Source organism: Struthio camelus, chromosome 10 (genome assembly GCF_040807025.1).
Source record: "Struthio camelus isolate bStrCam1 chromosome 10, bStrCam1.hap1, whole genome shotgun sequence".
NCBI lineage: Eukaryota > Metazoa > Chordata > Aves > Struthioniformes > Struthionidae > Struthio > Struthio camelus.
The window spans coordinates 1377861-1397329 of record NC_090951.1 but is presented as its reverse complement, the minus strand read 5'-3'; the positions used below and the strand labels follow the sequence as shown (position 1 = coordinate 1397329).

At 39.0% G+C, this 19469-nt stretch overlaps 1 protein-coding gene across 2 annotated transcripts in view; it reads left to right on the top strand.

Annotated features, from left to right (window-relative positions):
* ZFHX3 (zinc finger homeobox 3) overlaps positions 1-19469 on the top strand; it is a 752695-nt gene that overhangs the window by 20956 nt on the left and 712270 nt on the right. For both annotated transcript variants that reach the window (XM_068955804.1, XM_068955803.1), the window contains exon 2: positions 8661-8899. The gene's annotated coding sequence lies outside the window, so the exon portion shown is untranslated. The remainder of the gene's footprint in view (positions 1-8660; positions 8900-19469) is intronic.

The window sequence follows — 19469 nt, the reverse complement described above, 5'->3', positions numbered from 1 at the left end:
TTATATTGAAATATTCATCTTAAGAATGTGGGATATTAATGCCTTACCTGAGGTTTGCATCTTCTGCTTCCCAAGCGATGCCCAAAAAAAAAAAAAAAAAATCTATCTCCCATCAGGTGCATGATTTTGGGCTGATATGATGGATGCTGGAATAAACCTTGGGTGTCTTCTTGCTAACTCTCTTCCTGTCATATGACCAAAAAAATTGGAGCTATTGTACTTCATGGGCTACAGGTATGCTACAAGTTTCTGTTAAAGTAGTTGGACTTGAGCACTATCTAATGGTGACCATACCTCTCAAATTTTGAAGAGCATGTAGTTCATATTACATAATGAAAAGCAACTTTTTTAAGTGAACTAAGTGGTTAGAAAAATCTCTGGCATGAGTTGATATGCAATATACTGATTCAGTAAGTGAAACCTTTGAAATGGCTTTGTAAGCGTAGAACTTCATGAACTGAGGTATTCGTATTGGCTAGAATAGACTGGGAACAGTGCATTGCATCTCATGTTGAAGTTTTATGTGCATGCTTCTTGACCTGTCAGGAGACAGGACTATGCTAAAGTAACACTGAAATGAGCTGACTTGTATTGGATCAGATGATTGCTAGTCTTCAGATCCATAACATTTTGATTTTGTTTAATGTGGTTTCGTCATTTTAGAAAAGTTCTTCTCTCAGGTCTTCAAGACACAAAGCAATATTTAGTTGCAAGTACAAATTAGGTTGAGGATTTCTAGAAATGAAAGTGGTCTGGATCCTCAACAGAAAACTCAGTTTCTCCAGACAATACCAATGTGAGCTCTTAAAGAGATGAGCTGACTCTGCAGTACAGAGGTAACCTTTGGATATTTGGACTGCAATTGTGAGTGAGCAAGGAGACTTTAGATTTTCCTCCAGTTGGTAATTGGAACTTCATTGGGCAGCAAAAGTATCACTCAAAAATTAGTAGTTTAAAGAAGCTGTTGCCGTGCGAAATATGAGCTAGATGAGGTAGTTTTCAAAATATATTTTTGTTCCTCTCCTGACCTAAAAAGTCTATTTTTTGTTTCTTAATGTCATTGGGCCAAAGTTATTTTTCACTGACTTTAGAAAGAAAATTATGATTATGATACCATGTTAGATGCATTTAGGACTGTATAATTAACATCTAAAAGGATTGCTTAATAGCTTGTCTTCATAAATTTACTTTCCCTTCTTCCAGAAAGGAAGTGTTGATATTTTAAGCGTTTTAACTGTTCCTGCTTATTTTTTGCTTCCTTTTATGACATAAAAATTCAGTTTGCTGGTTCATTTTGAGCCTAACTGGAAGGCTAAGTTTGTTTATTTTGGCAGCTTAGTTGTAGATCGGCCAAGAGGAAAATGAAAAACTGTAGCCTGTAGGCATTCTGTGTGTATATGCTTATCTAAATACTGCTGGGAGCAGGGATAACTGTTGTTTTCATAGTGGAGAATCCAGGCTATGCAGAATAAACTGTTGGGGAGAAGGCACACTTATTTATCTTTTCTCTTTTTGCTTATTTTTATTGCATCAGTTATGCACAGGATTTTCAATGTGACAGGTCTGTTGTCAAGACAGGTCGTGGTACAGACACAAACATTAAGTTGCGAACGATCTGCAGCACTTTTTCTCCAACAGCAGTTTAAATCAATATATTAAATATTTGCTTTTTCTTCCTCGATGTTGTTTTTAAAATGTTTCTGAGACTATATACCTTCTGTTGTTAAGCATTAATCTAGCAGCAAACCAATGAACAGTACTAATTGATTTAGGTTCCTTTTTTGGTGTTATAATGCAAAGAAAGGAATACACTCCAAAAGATTAGGCACATCTGACTTTTACTCCGACAACCATATTCACACAAAATTCAAGAACCTTGCTCTGTTCTTAAAAGTTAAAGACAGCCTTTATAGGGTTTTTATCGCTGTGATACCAAACATCTTACAAATTTTTATCTATCCTGTCAATACCCATATGGGACATGTAAAAGATGCACAGGGAATTTTGTTACCACCTCTTACTACATAAAGTGTCTAAGCTGAAGTGTTTTCTGCATCCTGTTATTCTGTGGGTTACTTAAATGCCATCAGTGGTTGCAAAAGTATAGAACTTAAGAGTTGGCAGGTAAGTTAGGGATGACTCGTTTTTTTTAATAGGGTTTGTAACACCTGCAGTGGGCAATGTACTTCTATACTGATGTGAGCTACTTTATATAGTTTATATTTTACAAATCCTATGATACTCACTTTTTATTTCCTTGTGCTGCGTAGCGACGAAATTAAGCATTATATATTTCATATTGAAACATTTTAAAGATCTACATACATATGTTTTCTAGCAAATGTTATCATTTTCCATTGTGCTTACCGTCATCTAGTGGATTTACGTGCTACTTATCACTGAGGTGTGCAAGAATAATTTATAAGAGATGATAAACATACACAAAGTCTAAATTCATTAAAAGATGCTATCAGTTAAAATACTTTTGCTATGCTGTTAAAAAAAAAAAAAGCTCATAAAATAGGGAAAAGACACTAGATTCAGAAAGCGAGGGATCTATGTGTTTTATTCTAAGTTTAAAAAAACCAAAAACTTCTTGCTAAAAGACATCTATCCTGTCCTTTGAGGACTTGGGTATTGTGTTTTATATGTCAATTCTTTCACAAATAAATTATTCCATCTGCTATTCTCATCATACATATACACTAAAGCCTAATAAAATTCTTCTTTATGTATCTGGGAGAAAAAAAAACGATTTCTTTTGTTTCAAGAAGTCTAACGGTTGCAGGCTCTGGTGGATTGGCCTATTCCAGGCAGAGATCTTTCATGAAAATTACTTTGACAGAAAACTCTAATTCACGTGACCAAAGTTTACATGCTTTAAAAGTAATTAGGGTAACTGGCTTTGATTGAAATAAATACATAAACCAAAGCTAACTAACATTGTATTTAGCTTTTGCTTGACAGCCTGCCTCAGACCTTTGAGTTTGTCGTGCTGCTGCCTTGAAAGGGAATTAAATAAATGCAGAGAGAATATGGATTTCTGCTGTGGCATAAATTACTGACAAATGGTGAGAAGTCTTTATTTCTAGCCTCTTTAGGAAAACAAAATAATCTCTTTCTTTTAAGTTAGAGTTCTGTCTTTTAAGAATTTGAAGCCTTACTACTGGAGAGACTCGGGGTGGAAGGGCCACAGCGTTCGTCCCGTGACCGCGGTTTGTGAGGGCTGCGAGCCCGTGGCCTCTTATAGCACCTGGTAGATATATAAACATCAGTCTAAAATTACAGTTTTATAAATATCTTCTCATAATGAACCATAAAAGTGGACGTTAAAGAAATTGAGAATTCCAGTAAATATTAAACGTGCGCTGTCGCCTCAGACAGGCGTTACTGGAAGTAGGTGTAGGCTCCCTGGCCTCCCGACCGTCAGCGCGCTCTGTAATTTCACCCTTAACGCAGCCCTATAATTGGCGCTCAGTGTTTTCCCCCACCAGAGGGCAGAAAAGTCTGGGCTGTAAAAGCAGTTCAAAAAATTCCTTTATTGGAAGAAAGCTTAGCTTCCTTATTTTCTGGATGTGTCTTTTTAAATTGTTAAAAAGTGATTTGAGGGGAGGGGGAAGAAAAGCTCTAACAGAGTAATGTTTTTGACAGGCTTTTCTTTATGGTCAGTACACAGCACTGATCATCATTTTTCCCCCTTCTTTTTGTCCTAATAATAAATTCAAATTGTGGGTTTAATATTGCTTTGCTACTGTACGATCTGTGCCTGAGGCAGCTCATTCGCACGGACTCATGTGTTTCACCTCTTGGTGTGAGCGCAGGGCAAGCAAAGGCGGTGCCCGTTCCCCTCGGTTTCTGTGCCAGCTGAAAACGCTGCGGGAAAGAACAACTGATTTGACGTATCTTATTTGAGATTAATCTTAAATTATATTTTATTAGTTTCATTGCTTAAGTGCATTTCTCTCCCTTCTGTGTCTGATCCTATAGGAACGTAAATCACAGGTTATGATTAAAAAAAAAAAAAATCTGTGTTCTCATGTTTGATCCAAATATGCTGTAGTGACAACCAGAAGTGGGTGAGAGGAAATAATTTGATGATTTCAGTTTCGTAATGGAAGTATTTTCAGGTTTTGGGGTTTTTAAGGCTTTTCTTCTGCTTATTGACGTTCAGGACAAACCAAGTGGTAACTACAGTTGCAGATTTTTTAAAAGAAGCAGATAAATTTAATTTTTGTTAAAAGCTGTTAGTGATTCTTTCCACCTTCCCCCACTTCCTTTAGGACATGAAATCCAAATGAGTGTATAGGACCCAGCACTTGCTGCAGCAGTGTAGTTTAATAGCAGTTGTCCTTTTTTCATAGGCGGCAATGATAAGCTAGAGTGAAGTGGAGCAGTGCGGGTGGCACGTTTTGGATAGAAAGAGGATGTGTGTATTGTCACAGGCGCAGCTGATCAGCCTAGACCCGAAGCTCGGCGCAGTAAAGGCCTGTGGGGAAGGTGCTACTGCAGGAACACGGCACTTTCTGAACCTGGGAAATGTGGGCTGTGTTACTGTGCAACTGTGCTAGACAAATACATCACTGCACAGCAGGGCTGTGCTCAGTGTGGGTACTGGAGCGTGTTGGGCCACCCACACCCGCCGACGATGAGGGCATCTACCCAGGAACAAACAAGTCATTCAGAGTGTTTGCATTTAAGCACCATAAGAATTTGCAGCGTCAGGAAAGATTTGTCTTAAATCCAGATTGTTTTACTCATAATTGCAGATACAGATGGCCTCATTGGTGTGGAGAGAAATCTCAACCGTGGAAATCTTAGATTATGCCCAAGTTCAGTTTGTATTCTGTAAATTTCTTGTGTTAAATACTACATTTTATTTTTTCCCCTCAAAGTATTTGCAGGCGCAGTTACCCAAATGAGGACTTTCTAATGCATACGGGAAATTAAGAAGTTTTCTGCACAAACTCTCTATATTTACTTGTTACTCGTTTTTGCCCTGTGCTTACTATACTTAGTTTTGGTTCACTGAGTGATATCACAGTAAACCTGGCAGTTTCCCAGCAGCCAGCCCTTTGCAGATGGAAGAACGACAAACCTGGCTTATAATGCCAGAGCCTCGCATCAGGAGGAATGCACTAAACAGATTTCCCCCCAAAGGAAACATGAGGAAAACATCTTGTTTTAAGAGAGATATTTAATATGTTTTTCATATTTGGAAAGCAGTTAATGTCTGGGAATGTCCTTTTGCTCCCTGGCCAGCACGATTAATATCACTTTTGATCTTTTTTTTTTTCTTTTTTAAATTCAGATTAGAAGTGATTTATCTGCAATGAAAGCAAGAGCAATTACTTACTCTGTATTAACATTTAAGATTGCTTTCTTTTGAACATTATTTTTGGGAAGGTAAAAGTTTTTAATATAAACATGTTTCAAATTATTTTTAGATTAGATATTTTATGGAAAAAGAGTTGAATTTTAGCATATGGGCAGTAAAACAGGAAGTCAAGAATTCAGGAAAAAAACACAGATGTAGGAAGACCAGGTAAAAATGTATTTTAAACTGATTCAAGCTAACTACATAGAATGCCTAATTAGGATGCTTCATTTATTGTGTCCTCGGTGGGTACATTTTTCTTTTTGCCTCAAAAGCCTGGGGCATACTGCCTACCGTACAACTAAGATTTGGATGCTAGGCTAAATCTGCACTGAAGGGACAGCTGATTGCTCTTGTCTGTGCTGATAGCAGTATATATGTGCTTATAGATATAAAATATGGGTTATGTGCAAGGCATTGTGCTGTTACGGCTTATCAAAATGAATTGAGATAAGCTCAGTAGTCATAAATGGCAAAACCTTAACCGTTCAGCTTGTTTTATAAAGTGTCAATAAAAACTTCATTCGGCAGCATATCATTGTATGTTTTATATAATGCTTATAAATTATATCTCAGATGTTTCAGAATGTGCTTGAAGAAGTTTGTTAGAATTTTTCTTGTAGCATTTTTGCCTGTAAAGATGAATGCCTCAGTTACCTGAGCATAACTGCTGCAGTCTTACTGGGAGCCACATAACCCTTTGACTAGATCTCAAGATAACAATGCAAATCATGACATTTTAATATATACACATGTATAAATATATATAAAACGCACACACACACGCATATATTCGTGTTATCATGGCGTCTTCCAGAGTCAGCAACAGGTGCAAAGTCCTTGAAGTCTGAGGATCTCTTGTTTCTGCTCCTGTGGGAATAGCAAGCTGTGAAGCTGGGATTTTCTCGTATGTAGAAAAATGCAACTGCCTGGGGCTGAACCTTGCTCTTTCAGCATTTTGGCATTTTAGGCTGTGTTTCTTCTGATGTGGAGTTCTGCACTGGAGAGAGGAGAGAAGCCCGTTTTGATTGTTGTTGTTTTGCTTTTTTGTAATTCAAATGTTTAAAGCTGAGGTTTGGGTAAGGTTATCTCAGCTCATGATAATTTTAATATTAAGTGTGATAACTGACAATCCAATTGTCATTGTTATGAGGGATCTGAATACACAGGTCAAAACTGCAAGTGTGGAAGAATGCCAGTTAGTATAAATGGTCACAGTTCTGTTAATATCAATAAGATTATCCTGATTTTACAGGAATTGAGGTGCTGGCCCAAATTTTTGGGCAGAATTTGGACAATGAGCTTTGTATAGACTTAATTTAATATGTGGCAAAAATTATATATCCTCATTTGATTTTTCATAACTTTTTGGAGATATTAGGCTTTTATTGTTTTATCTTTTAAGATTAAAGTCTGGCTTACAGTAATGCTGATGAGTATTTTTATATGATTCATTCTGGGAGACAAAGGAGTTCTTTGTATATAGGAGTAAGTTTTCTACAAATAACATTTCCAGAATGCATTGAGGTTGTTACTCAGATTGATATTTTTCACAAGAACTGAATTAAAAGGCAATAGAAATTTCCACTAACAAACAAGGACATTTTATTTGCACAATTGTTGGCTAGACATGAGAGCCGCCATATTGGCTCAGCTTGCATGGTAGGTTATCATACTTCTGAAAGCTTACATGGAAGTGTTATAAATGGTCTTATTAGGCACATCAGCTATTCGGGATGGGTCTGCCTTCTAGACAATGACCTTCATGAACACTTAGGGTTACATATATAAACTTAAATGTTATAGTAAAGAGGGCTTCATTTAATTCAACTTTAAAATTACAATCATAAGTAAAATCAATTGCAGTAAAAATGTAATTTTTAGAGAAATAAAGCTTTATTTCACTAAAATAATGTTTCAACCTCTTCTGTATCATGTGCAGCTCTCTAAATGTTTGTTTTGTGGAAAATCTTAACAAAATGAGCTCATGATCTGTATGACCCATTGATGAGGAAAAACAGTTACTAAAATTTATTTATGTGAAATAGTCAGATAAAAATCAAACATGCTCCACATATTTGATTTGTAGGAAAAGTGGATAAAAATTGCACAGCCTTGTACTTTAGAATAAATCTGAATTAGCTAAGCAAATGCACAGTCCAGATTAGGCCATAAAATGGAGTACTTAGTTATTTAGTAAATGTAGATGCCTAAAAGATTAGCATATTCCTATTGCTGTCAAGGTGCTTCTGCTTTCTCATTTAGTAGGTGCATGATGTTTTTGTTGCGTCTATATACTCCTTTTTATTATTGGGTGTGTATATAAGTGAAATACACAGTCATTAGACTTGTAAATATTTTATATCTTAAGAATTTGTATTTCATACATACCCATACATGTAACTATAGGCAGGATTTAGGAAGTGATGAGAATATACATAAATAAAAAGAGAAGAGTTTGCTGAGAGTTTGCTACATTTTAATGTTTTTATCAAAATAGCAAATTATTGTAAGGATATCATTACTGGTGCTGCTTACTTTTACATTTTAATTCCCCTTCAGTCACAGTAGCAAGTATTCTCAACTTTTTTAAACCTCAAGTGATAGATATAGATATATAGATATATATTTAGAGAGACTTGCAATAGCGTTTTTGCAACTTCCTTTGTTTCTCACTTAAGACTATAGATTATTATTGTGTACATCTCAAGATGATTGAAATCTATAATCCCATCCTGGGGAGTAAGAGCAAAATCTGATCCCACAGGTCGATATAGGACTCCAGCGCACACAACTTTTATCCTAAGCTTCACAGTGACAAAAGCAGTGAGTCTGTGGTAGCAGGGTTTTGTAGCTAAATGCGGTGATGGCAGGTGAAGCATTGTGCCACGCAAAATGAGGGTGGCCTCAGCAGGGGCCGGAGGACACACTGCGTGCCTGCGGAATGGGGCAAAGCCGAGTCTGCTAATGAATGTGAATGTGAAACCACTGCAAAGTTCTTGTTTCGATCAGGGAAAAATCTGATTCACACATGTGTTTTACTTTGTCTTACTACATTGACTGTCTCTTATGGAGGTACTAGAGCTTTCTTAATTTCACAGTTTAACCACAGGAAGCCTTCTTACTTGGCTGTCAGAGAGAAAAAAAAAAGTATTAATTTATAAAAGAACCCGTATCACTGTCTCGGGCGCCCTTCAGAACAAAAAAGTCCATATCCAACGTTCTTAATTAGCATCAAAACAGATAAATCACGCTCAGCACGCTGATGTATTCTCTCATGGTACAGCTCTTTCAGGTAGACCTGGTATCCCAACTCTATCGCCATGTGACTTCTTAAAAACCTGCTTCTGGATGTTACAAAAGTTTTTAAATGAGTGATGAGATTACTCAAGAAAGAACGAACTCTGATCAGCTTACTGAAGAGTGTTGGAAAAAACAGCTAATTACTGTGTGGCACCTCCAAATCCAGAATAATCTGGGCTTCGAAAGACCCTTCACACTATGGCTGCGTCCATAGGAGGATGGGTAAGTTCCCTGCTGTGTCTCTAAATCAATGACTTCCAGCTTTTCTCGACCAAACTTCATCCAGATGCTAGGGAGAACTTGCGAAGGTAAAGACAGTGTAAAGAGGGAGGTGTTGAAAGGAGATAAAAGCTATATCCGACAGGCATCCTGATGTCAGCACTAGGTGGGTTGTCTGTGCATGTACTGCGATGAGTGCCTCAGGTGGACTGTCCTGCGAAAGATGACGTGATTTCCCACAGTAGCCGGCACTGCCGAGGAGATGAGCAGCGAGCGGCCCAACGCCGAGATTTTTCTCCTGGGTGTCGAGCAGAGCTGCTCCGCAGCCTCATTTACCCTGGCCCAAACGAGGCCACAGCATAGTTGTGGCAGATGGTACGGCACTAGCGTCGCTCCTCCCACCTGCAGCCAGTTCAGTGCTAACTTTTTAGAAAAAGACACAGAAGAGTCCTTGCAGCAAGAAATAATTCCCTCTGAAAGGAGGTGCCCAGATTCACCAAGCTCTTAACCACGTGGAAGAGCTCATCTGGTCAGAAATGCGCAAATGCTGCCCTGCTGAAGGAAAATATTTTTTCTGTCTATGTAACAGTACTGGATTGAGATCGTTTCCTATTGCAACGGGCTGGAAGTGTAGCTTCCAACAGCAGCGTCCTGATGTACAGAGAGTCTCTTAAAGGTGACTTAGATGCGAACCCATTGACAGTTGCAGAGCAAAAGATGATTAGTATTTTCAGGACAGCGATTCAGTGGTTGGCATAGGGCCTCATGTGGAGGGATCCAACCCACTGCTCTCTCCATCTCTGCTTTAAAGGACGTAAATGTATTTCTTTTGTTATTTCCTCTATTGAGGAGTCTAGAGACTAGAAAAGTATTCTGGGCAAATTAAGTGTGGCAAAGACCTATATGGGTAGTGAACAGAATCCGGTGGACTAGAATACATTAAATTTCGATCTTTGCTTTTTCTTCTAATCGTTTTCTGCCCCTGGCCATGCCATGTCTAATTAATAATAATGTCATATTAAGAAACAAGACTAATCTATTGAGTCCATAATGCATGAATGAGCTAAAAGGATAACCCTAAATTACTTCTTTCCTATTTATAGAAAATAGAACTGAATTTTTCATTTTGTATTAAGATTTTTCTTTCTAGTGTGATAGTACATTATATACCACATACATGATTTTCAAAGGGAACATAGTTTATCCTTCTCATTTGCTTAAAGTCTGGAATGAATAAAGAAGAGATTTACTTACACCTTCCGTTATATTATAATCTTACAGAAACTAGTTGGGCAGGAATATTGCATTGAGCTGATCATCATGCAATATCTTCAATGTTATTTTAAGCTTTAAAAGCCCAAAGCAGAGTGTCCACCACAACTGAGACAGAGATATCGAAAAGTGATTCTGAGTGATGAATGAGTTTGTTTAAATCTTACAAAGCAAAGGGGTCTGCTGGAACTCACCTGGGAATTGGTAGTTTTCCAGGATTTATTAAGATAAGAGTGACCTTGCCTTAGCTAAGGCAAAGAACCTGGCTCTGGCAGGAAAAAGTGGGATGAGGTTGCGATCTGTGCGGAGGCAGACCCCGCTTACCCCTCCTGACTCAGTGCTGGCCCTTTTGCTGAAAGCCACCTTTCCCTGTTCGGTCCCCGGATTTACTTCAGTCAGAAGAATATGAAGTGTTCAGATGTAGCTGCATAAAAGGCTTGATATAGCCCAAGCAAAATGAGGATTTAGTTTAAATCAGAAGTATTTGAAATTGGTCTTCAGTGAATGCCTTCTGCAAAAAATGTCTTTTAACTTTTGGAAGTCCATGCATATGTTAAAATAAAAGTAATGTGACTTCCCAATAATGTCCATTATTTGCTGCTTTAATTTATTAATCATCTTTGAAGAGTTGATAAAAACACTAAAACAAAAATGGTTTTGTTAGTGTCTCAGTTACTTACACCTTTCTTTAGTTTTTTAAAGCTGATTTTTCTTGCCTGATATCTGTTCATATATTTCTTTAAATAATTCAAAATCTGGATCTTAGTGTGAAAATAATGTTCCTTTTAAATTCCTTATGTGTGCATAATGGAAAAAAAAGGTTGGAGGTGGAATTTCAAATTTAGTACGTATCACAGTCGTCGTTGAACAAGGAAGGCAATAGAAGTGGCTCTTATAGAAAGCAGGTCTGAGTATTTCAAGCTGGAGTATTTGTGCATAAGTACTGAAATAATTCTAAGTTGGAAGTTTTTTTGTGATATGCATTTAATAATATAGAGCTCAAATTTGCAAGCAGTAATCTAAGTAATTGTAATCCCCCAAAATAGGCTTACTGGGCTATGTTTCCTCTTTGTCTTCCTTTGCCAGCTGGCATTACTCTCTCTCTGGGTACGGATACTGAGATAAAGGTAAGAGGACTCCTTACATGTGTGATCATTAGTATTTCTAGGTCCTGGTTTACTGATGGATGGAGAGAAATGAGGGACTTCCTACTTTCCTTTGCACTGATTTAGGATTACCTGAACTTTGAGTTTGGCTTCTGTGTAGTATCTTATAAAACATGCAGTATTTTCTGCATCCATGCTACTATTTTCCTAGTTATCCTGTGTCCTGTTCCATCACTTACTGTAGAATTTGTAAAGTTGTGCAGGCCTAATGATAGGTGGCCAGTTTGCTCTTTTAATCTTTTAAATCTCTTGTTCTTGGCTTCTAAATTTTACCATTACTTTTAACATTAGATGTGCTCTTTTTCACTGAGCTGAGAAAATGCCCTTGCCAGCCTGCACAGCCTTGGCTCGCTGAGACACGAGTGCAGGTGTCACGGTTGGTCCATGTCCAGTTCAGGCTGGTTTTGAGGTGTAAGCTGGCCAGTGCCTTCGCATCAATTATAGCTTTTATGTCACCTCGCATCTCCCTGCGTATGTATGTGACCTTTCCCCAGATGCTGTTTATAACAGAGCTAGTGATGGGGCATGGATTACTCTCTGTTTTTTTTCCAGGAAACGCATAACTATCAGCAGTTTGTTGGGATACACATTTAGTTTTCTTTTCTCATTATGGATGATGTTGTATAGTGCTCTGCAAACCTGGCCTCTAGATTATGATAGATACATATCTTGGTTAACCGAGTCTGATTTGTTGCCATTCACATGACTTCTATGACGTAACTGATCTTACTGTGTGATCAGTCATTGTTATTGTTTTGGGATTAGCTAGCGGATCACTTTTGATTAATGCAAGCAACTTTTGCCGTGTAACATTTTCTATTTCAGGATGTTGAGGGCCGAAACCATCAGTCTCACCCATTTTGATACAGTTATTTGTTCTTCTCATTTGTAGTGTTCAGAGTGTAACTTCTGTAATGAGTTTATGCAGCTAAAACTATTCCTAATGGAGAAGATTGTCACCCATCTTTGTTGCATCTGTATTTAGTGCATTATAACTAATACTATAACCCGCATTTCACAGATCCTTTGTCTTTAGGCATGCTCATCTTTCCTTATTACAAAAGATGTTCTGCCTCGTGTGTTGCTCATCCACTTTGGGCCTATTTCAGTAACTGCTTAGGAGTTTCTTTCTTGTCACGGTCTTTGCTGCATTGCTCTTTTGATGCAATAGACCTTTTTTTTTTTTGATGAGAACTGCTAGAATATTTTTATTGAACCTGCACAAATACCTGCAGTGTTTTACCCTCATTCCAGTTTTCTATCAGTGTTCATATTTCAGTGGACGGTGGGAGTCTGCCTCCCTCAGTGCTTTGGCACCGCAGATGGTCGCACCTTCACTTATGCTTCAAATCCATAGTGAATTAAAAAATATATTCTAAAAAGTGCTAAGAATTATGAACACTATAAGTAAGAGCAGCAATAGGAGAGAGATATGAATCAGATGTTGTGGCTTCCAGTTTTAATTTCAGTGAACTTTGTGGAAAAATACCTTAGATCTATTAGATATAAAAAGATGCTACTACTAAACCACACAGACCTGGCTGACTCAAGTTTTTGCTACTTCAGATGGTAGTGGTTCCTGCACTGGCTAATGGACTTTAAAAACTTTGAAATAGGTTAGGAAATCCTGTTGCCTTGAATTTGGTAAAACCCTGTTATATGTGAGTGGCAAAACTATTTGGAAAGAATGTCAATGAAATCTATTTATCTTCCTAATAGGAGTATGCTCTATTTCTAGAAAATAAAATGAGGCATTTTTAGAGAGTTTGGAAACAGCTTGTTCTTAGAGTGGTCCATGTAAAAATCCAGACCGCCTTAGTTCACGTGTGTTCACCTCCATAGGCATGGGGTCGAACGCTTGGAGACGCAACACGCCTTCACGTGTGCACTAATGGGCAAAGATGGATAGTCGAAGCTAATAGGGAGTTGGAGAGTGACTAATAATCAGATTTCTTTGACATTGGTAGTGCATGCGTTACGCCTCTTAGGGTGCCCATGCTGGTGTGTCCTCTGCCACGGAGATCAGGGCAGCGCAATGCTTGAAGAACCCCTGCTTTGAGGTAGGAGGAGGAGAAAGCTTTTCTTACCAGATAATGTAATTGTGTGGTACCTTGGTTTGATAAGTTGCAGATAGGTCTTGTGAAGCTGAATTGTAGTCAATGCTTAGGTGAATATAAGTTATGTGGTTCAGTGTTTTAAAAATAGTTATCACCACTATGCTGGCGTGTGAAAGTATACCTTATATATCACACATGCTACCTTTTATAAAGTATATAAACAGGGGTTTTTATCAGCTTTCCATTTACTGCTACATTTTGTTGTCTTTGCCATGGGCATTTAAAACTGAGATGTTCTAAAGAGCCCTGCATGAAATTTTAAAGAGACTGGACCTTTCATCTACGCAACAGCAGGACACCAGATATATGAAAAAGAAAGAAAGAGAAATTGTTTTTGAAGCAATAGCAAAAAAATAACAGTAGAAGCAATTATTTTATCAAAGGTTTATTTTCTTTCTTGTTTTTAAAGACCTTTTCTCAGCTGAAGTTATACCTTCTTATGAATGTTTGATTTGTGGTTTTCACAAGGTCCAAATGAAAAATGTCAGCTGAAAGATGTGTATTGTTAATGAGCAATCACAACGGTATCAGTGATTTCAGTGAATTTTGGTGCTCAGAGTGTTGCAAAACACTAGTCTTCTATCCTCAAAACAGGCACAAATTTCTCTTTCATATTCCAGTATATTCCTTAACTATGGGAAGACCTTTTCAAAGAGTTAGAAAGGAGTTAGACTTCATGCTTGCCTCATTCTTGCTTGTGGTGAAATAAATTGCCTTCCTTATGATAAGGAGTCCCATTATGATCCATCAATGCACTTCTTTCAGGCCACTAAATAGTAGTCTCCACTTATGTTGCTTGGACTTATTTTCATCGCTTGAAAAATGGAAAGTTTTGTATTGCATTGCCAGTCCCAGGTCCTTTCAACTCACTGTCACTTTTGATTAGTTTTCTTTCTCCTGAATTGATTGATCTCTCTTGCCTGTTGCTCTTCACCCCACTGGGAGACAGTCCACAGTAAGGGACAGAAACGCTCCTATCCGAGCATGTCCAGCCAGTCGGGGTGGGCGCTGAGTTGGTACAAACGTCTATACACACACACATGCGTGTGGAATAGCTTCAGTTTTAACTTTGATGCCCTTGCTGTGGGAAGGAAAAAATGTCCTATCTCCATACATGCATTGTGCTACAAGCTGGGAATAAATTGCAAATGCTACTGAATTCTTCCAGAATTGATTTGGTGCAAAAGAAGGGTTTAAAGAGAGAGTAACGCCATGAGCTGTGACAACACGCAGCAGCAGAACAGGAAGTAATAAGTGGGACTGTTATCATACCTGGGACCGACAGCTTGACTGTTCTTTACTCAGATACCAATAAAAACAATATGCTAGAGGAGCTATACTGTCTAGAACATGCAGGACTTTGTATATCATGTTGGATGGCTTATTTAAAGATGAAGACAACTTGGAGAAATCTAAAAATACTGATAAAAGTACCTCATATTCCTCAATTTCAGATATATGTACCTTGTATTGATTAAACAGGGCAAATAGGCAGAGAAGGTTTTTTTCTGCTGTCAGTAAATATTGGAGCTGGAATCTTGTTTGAATTAAAAAGATGTCTGCTAGGTAAAAGAGTTCTGTAGAGATATATAAGGCCAAAGCTTCCAGCAGTCCATACTGTCTTTACTGAAAGGCATATTTATATCTTCCAGACTAGTAATTAATCACTCAGTAGGATTTTTTGGGACGTGCATTCACAGAAGATCTTTTTGTACTGCCAGGAACCACAAAGCATGGGCACAATTAAAACACTGATTTAATTTATTGCATAGATGCATGGAATGGGAATGTTTTAAGCAATGTTGACAGGCTGGGATTTCAGAACCACCTATTTTTTTTAAAATAGAAAACAAATGCTGCTCCTTACAAGAATTAAATTACATTAACAGCAGCTTTCTAATACATTACCAATAAACAAAATAAAGCTTTTGACCTTAATTAAGATGTGAAGAAATAGTATAATTTGTAAGGAGAATATATTTCAAAGCTCTCTATTTATGAAAATAAAAGGTACTACCTTTAGTTCAACTTCAGTTTAACAGTACACTGCTCTTCTGGGAGATTGAAAATAATAACTGAAAAGTTTTTATATTTTGATAGTTTCCTTTTTAGTTAATCTAGGAATCATCAGAGTGTCTTGGAGATTTTCACATACTCCAGATCCAGTGCCAGGGGGGTTTGTAAATGCTGCAGTCCAGCATACTGTATTTTGCATGTGAGGCATTTACTTGGAAAGGGAGAATTTCACTCGAGCTGGATGTGGTTTGGAGCGGGCACCTCTTCCGAATCCCTCTGCAGGAAGAGGTGGCCAGAGCGGCCAGTTACCGCCGTTAACAGCTTTCTAATGAATGTTCCCTTCTCTGCCTGGAGGCCAGATGTTGCCGGTTTCCTGCAGCCTGTAGAGCACTGCGAGATGGTGTGGTGTCTGTCTGTCCTGCTGCACTGCTGCTCCAAGCCAAGGAACCCGTCGGTGCAGCTGGCACCTGATGACACGTCTCTGGCCTCCGAGGGGGAAAAGAGAGGTTTTGTCCCTTAGATTTTTTTTAGCTGAGCTATTGATACAACTGATGGGGACTTCCAGAAACGATACGTTTATCCGTTAATGAAAATGTCTAGTTAGGAGGCAGCCCCTGAGCCAGAACCACATCTTCAAGGCCTCCTCTGAGGACTGGGCTGGGCTCCGGGGCCCTCCGGCACGGTGAAGGCACGTGTGCGTGGGCAGTCCCTTGGGGCAAAAAGCCAGCAATTTTCCAGCTCCTGGAGATGCTTGAGATGTCACCCGTATGTATACATTTACAGCTGTCGACTGCCCCAGGGTCCCGGCGGTGTTTTACTGTGTGTTTGTTTTGGAGAGGGAATCCTTGAAGTGCAGTGGTCCCAGGAGGGCAGGGTGCCCCTCTCCACTGCCCTGCTCATTTGGATGTTCTTGAGGCTATTGAGTCACTCTGCTATGTCCTAACAAATGCACAAAACAGCATTTTGAAGTAAAACTTGTGTCTAGCCCCTGTTATTTTCATGTTATTTAAAGGATGTCCTTATGCTTTAATTTTTAAAAAATGATGAAGTAAGCCTAGTGCAGCAAAATACGTACTTTACAGTAGTAGCAGGCAAAGCCAGCTTTTCTCCAGTGAAGGTTCTTGAGGTGTTCATGAATTTTCTTCTTGCAATTATAGCTTGTGTTTATTTTTGTTTGATTCTTCCTCTGCTTTAAATGAGAGACAGAAACATGGCAGAACGTTATGCAGGAGACGGATTAATTACAGCTTTTGCTTACTTGGATCCAATTAAAACAGCTCAAATACTTTAAATGCAGAATATGACCTGTGGTGCTTTCGTGGTCTTGATGGTTTTAACTTTCTGGAAAATTGCATTGTACTGAAACATGAAATTGTTTGAGGTCATGGCTTAGGGCAGGGCTGCACAGCGAGTGGTCACCAGCTTTGTGTCACTACCATCTATCATAAAAAAACCTATTTGTTATCTGGCCCATTGGTAAACTACTAATATAATCTGAACAACATTTATCCAGGAGGTGGATAGCCTTGGCTTGGAATAAAATTTTTCTTTCAGGAGTTCTTGATGGGTTCCTCCATGTGACCTGAGCAGTAGATGTTGTTTCATGCTTTTTTTGCATGCTGTTTGAAGGGATTTGGGGTTTGTTTATTCCTCTAGTGTCGCAGTATGTGGTCGGCAGCCGGCTGGTCCTGTGCCCAGACTGTGGCTTCCTTGGGCTGCCGATGTGATGCCAGAAAGCAGAAGATGCCCTAAACCGTGCTTGTGCCATTGTGAATTGCTGGGAAGGCTGGAATGGGACCTGGTGTAAAGGAAAGCAGGCTGGCGTGACGTTCCTGCGTCCATGGGTGGACCAGGGAGCTTCCCGTGCTGGCCTTTCCGTGCACGCAGGCGGTGGGAGGCGCTGGCTCCCGCAGCACGACTTACGGATGAAGCAGCCGGAAACGTCGTGCTCGGCCACGGCAAGCAGTTGCCTGCAGCGGTAGATACAGGGTGGCCAAGCTGAGTGGCATTTCCAGGAAAATAGTGTTTTTATTTGGGGGATGTTTGTAGAAGTGTCATAAACTTGAATGTTAGGAATTTCTGCTAGTTATTGAAGTGCCTCGTACCCCTCTGTGTCAGATGGGAGGTGACTCTGTGAATTCAGTGAATGCCATGCTGGGTAAGGAACAGCCACACTTGGGTGCATAAGGGATGGCCAGCATTCCCAGTCAGCAAAATTGCCTGTTTTTCTAAAGCAAGATTGCTGTAATGCCTCCGTATGCAAGAGGGGATGAGAGAAATTCTAGATAAGCTGTTATTTGACTTTTCATTTGACATTGAGTATCCTCCTTTCCAGTTTGAGAAATACCACTCATTTTAAAAGCTATTACAATGTATCATCTTAGTGATCTGTGAATTCTTGCATTTAAGGTCATTCGTCTGACCTTAATAAAGTGTAAAATAATTGTGTGATCGTTGCTTCAAGACGTTATGACATATGCGAGTGTGAGGTAGAGGCTGTTTTGTTGTTGACTTGAGTTATTTGTTGCTTGTAGTATGAATACAGAGAAATGCAAATAGAAATAAAACTTTAGAGGAATCTAGCTGAAAGGTGGCATAGCTTCTAGACTGAATACAGGATATTTAGACTAGCAGAAATGTGTATTATTGTAAGAAAAGGTATATGATTTCTGTCAATAGCATTATAAGAGCAATTCGTCTCGAGCGATCTGCTATTTTGAATTGCAACTAAAGCACCTCCGTCAAGCCCCTTCCTTCCTAGTGTTGCTGCCCTAATTCAGCTCAATGCTGCTCGTTTGGTGGCTCCTGTCCCCTCCGCATGGCTGCCATCACCTCCTCCCGCACCTGAGCCCTTCCCGGCCACCTCTTGGCCCCAGCCTTAATGGTGTTACGGCAGCACGTTTCAGTCCAGGAGCAAAGAGCGTAGGCTGTTTTTGCGGCGTCATGGACTATCCCGAGATGGTATGATTAGAAAAGATTTGAGTATCATGGTAGCTAGTCAAATAAATATGAGTTTCAGTGCAACATCAAGGCTAGAAGGTCTGATACAGTCTTTTCACGTGTGACCTGGAGGATACTGCATAGGATTGGAGGTTGTATGAGCTCTTTATTGCCAATGTGAGTAACTCGGGAGTACTGTCCCATCCCTTGTGCCAACACTTGGAGAAGGGCATGGAAAAGGATGCAGGGAAAATCTGTGAGGATGACTAAGTAGAAAACATATCTTATACTGCCAGATCCCCCCCCCAAAACAAACAACCAAAGACTGAACCCCCCCCGGCTTCTTAGGTTATCAAAAAGGCTCTTAAGAGGTGACTCAAACACAGTCAATAAGTGCCTACAGAGGCAGAAGAAAATTCAGAATAGAGGGCTCTTAAATCTAGCAGAAAAAGGTATAATGAGAGTCACTGAATTGAATTAAAGGTAGACAAAAATTTGACTAGAAATAATGTGCGTATTAACCAGGCAAGGTGATTAATCACCGGAACAGCTTAATAACCATTGTGGTGATTATTTAAAAATCAAGATTGGATGATTTTCTATGAGCTTCAGTTTAAGTGCAACTACTGAGTTTTAAGCTGGAAGTAACACAGAAAATTCCCGTGGCCTGTATTATGTCAAGTGTCAGATCAAATCATCACAATATCTAGTGTCCTGTGAATTAATAAGGCACTTTTGTTTCTGAAAAAACATATCTTCAAATAATTTTCTGATTCTGGAACAGTTCAGCCATCCTGCAGTCCAGTGCTTTTGATATAACGTTTAATTTCATCACCAGGAATTGCCTGAACAAGGAACTCATTCAGTGATGATCCAAAATATAGAAAATAAATGATAATGCAGTGAGCTGTCAGAAAAATGTATTTTAAAAACATCCTTTGTTTCTGCTTTTTGATTGTCTCTACCCATTCTTCTCTTAAATCATCTGTACTTTATGCAAGTGTGGCAGACATGTCAAATGAGGTGCTGTGCAGGGCTGGGGTGACAGTCCCAGCTTTAATT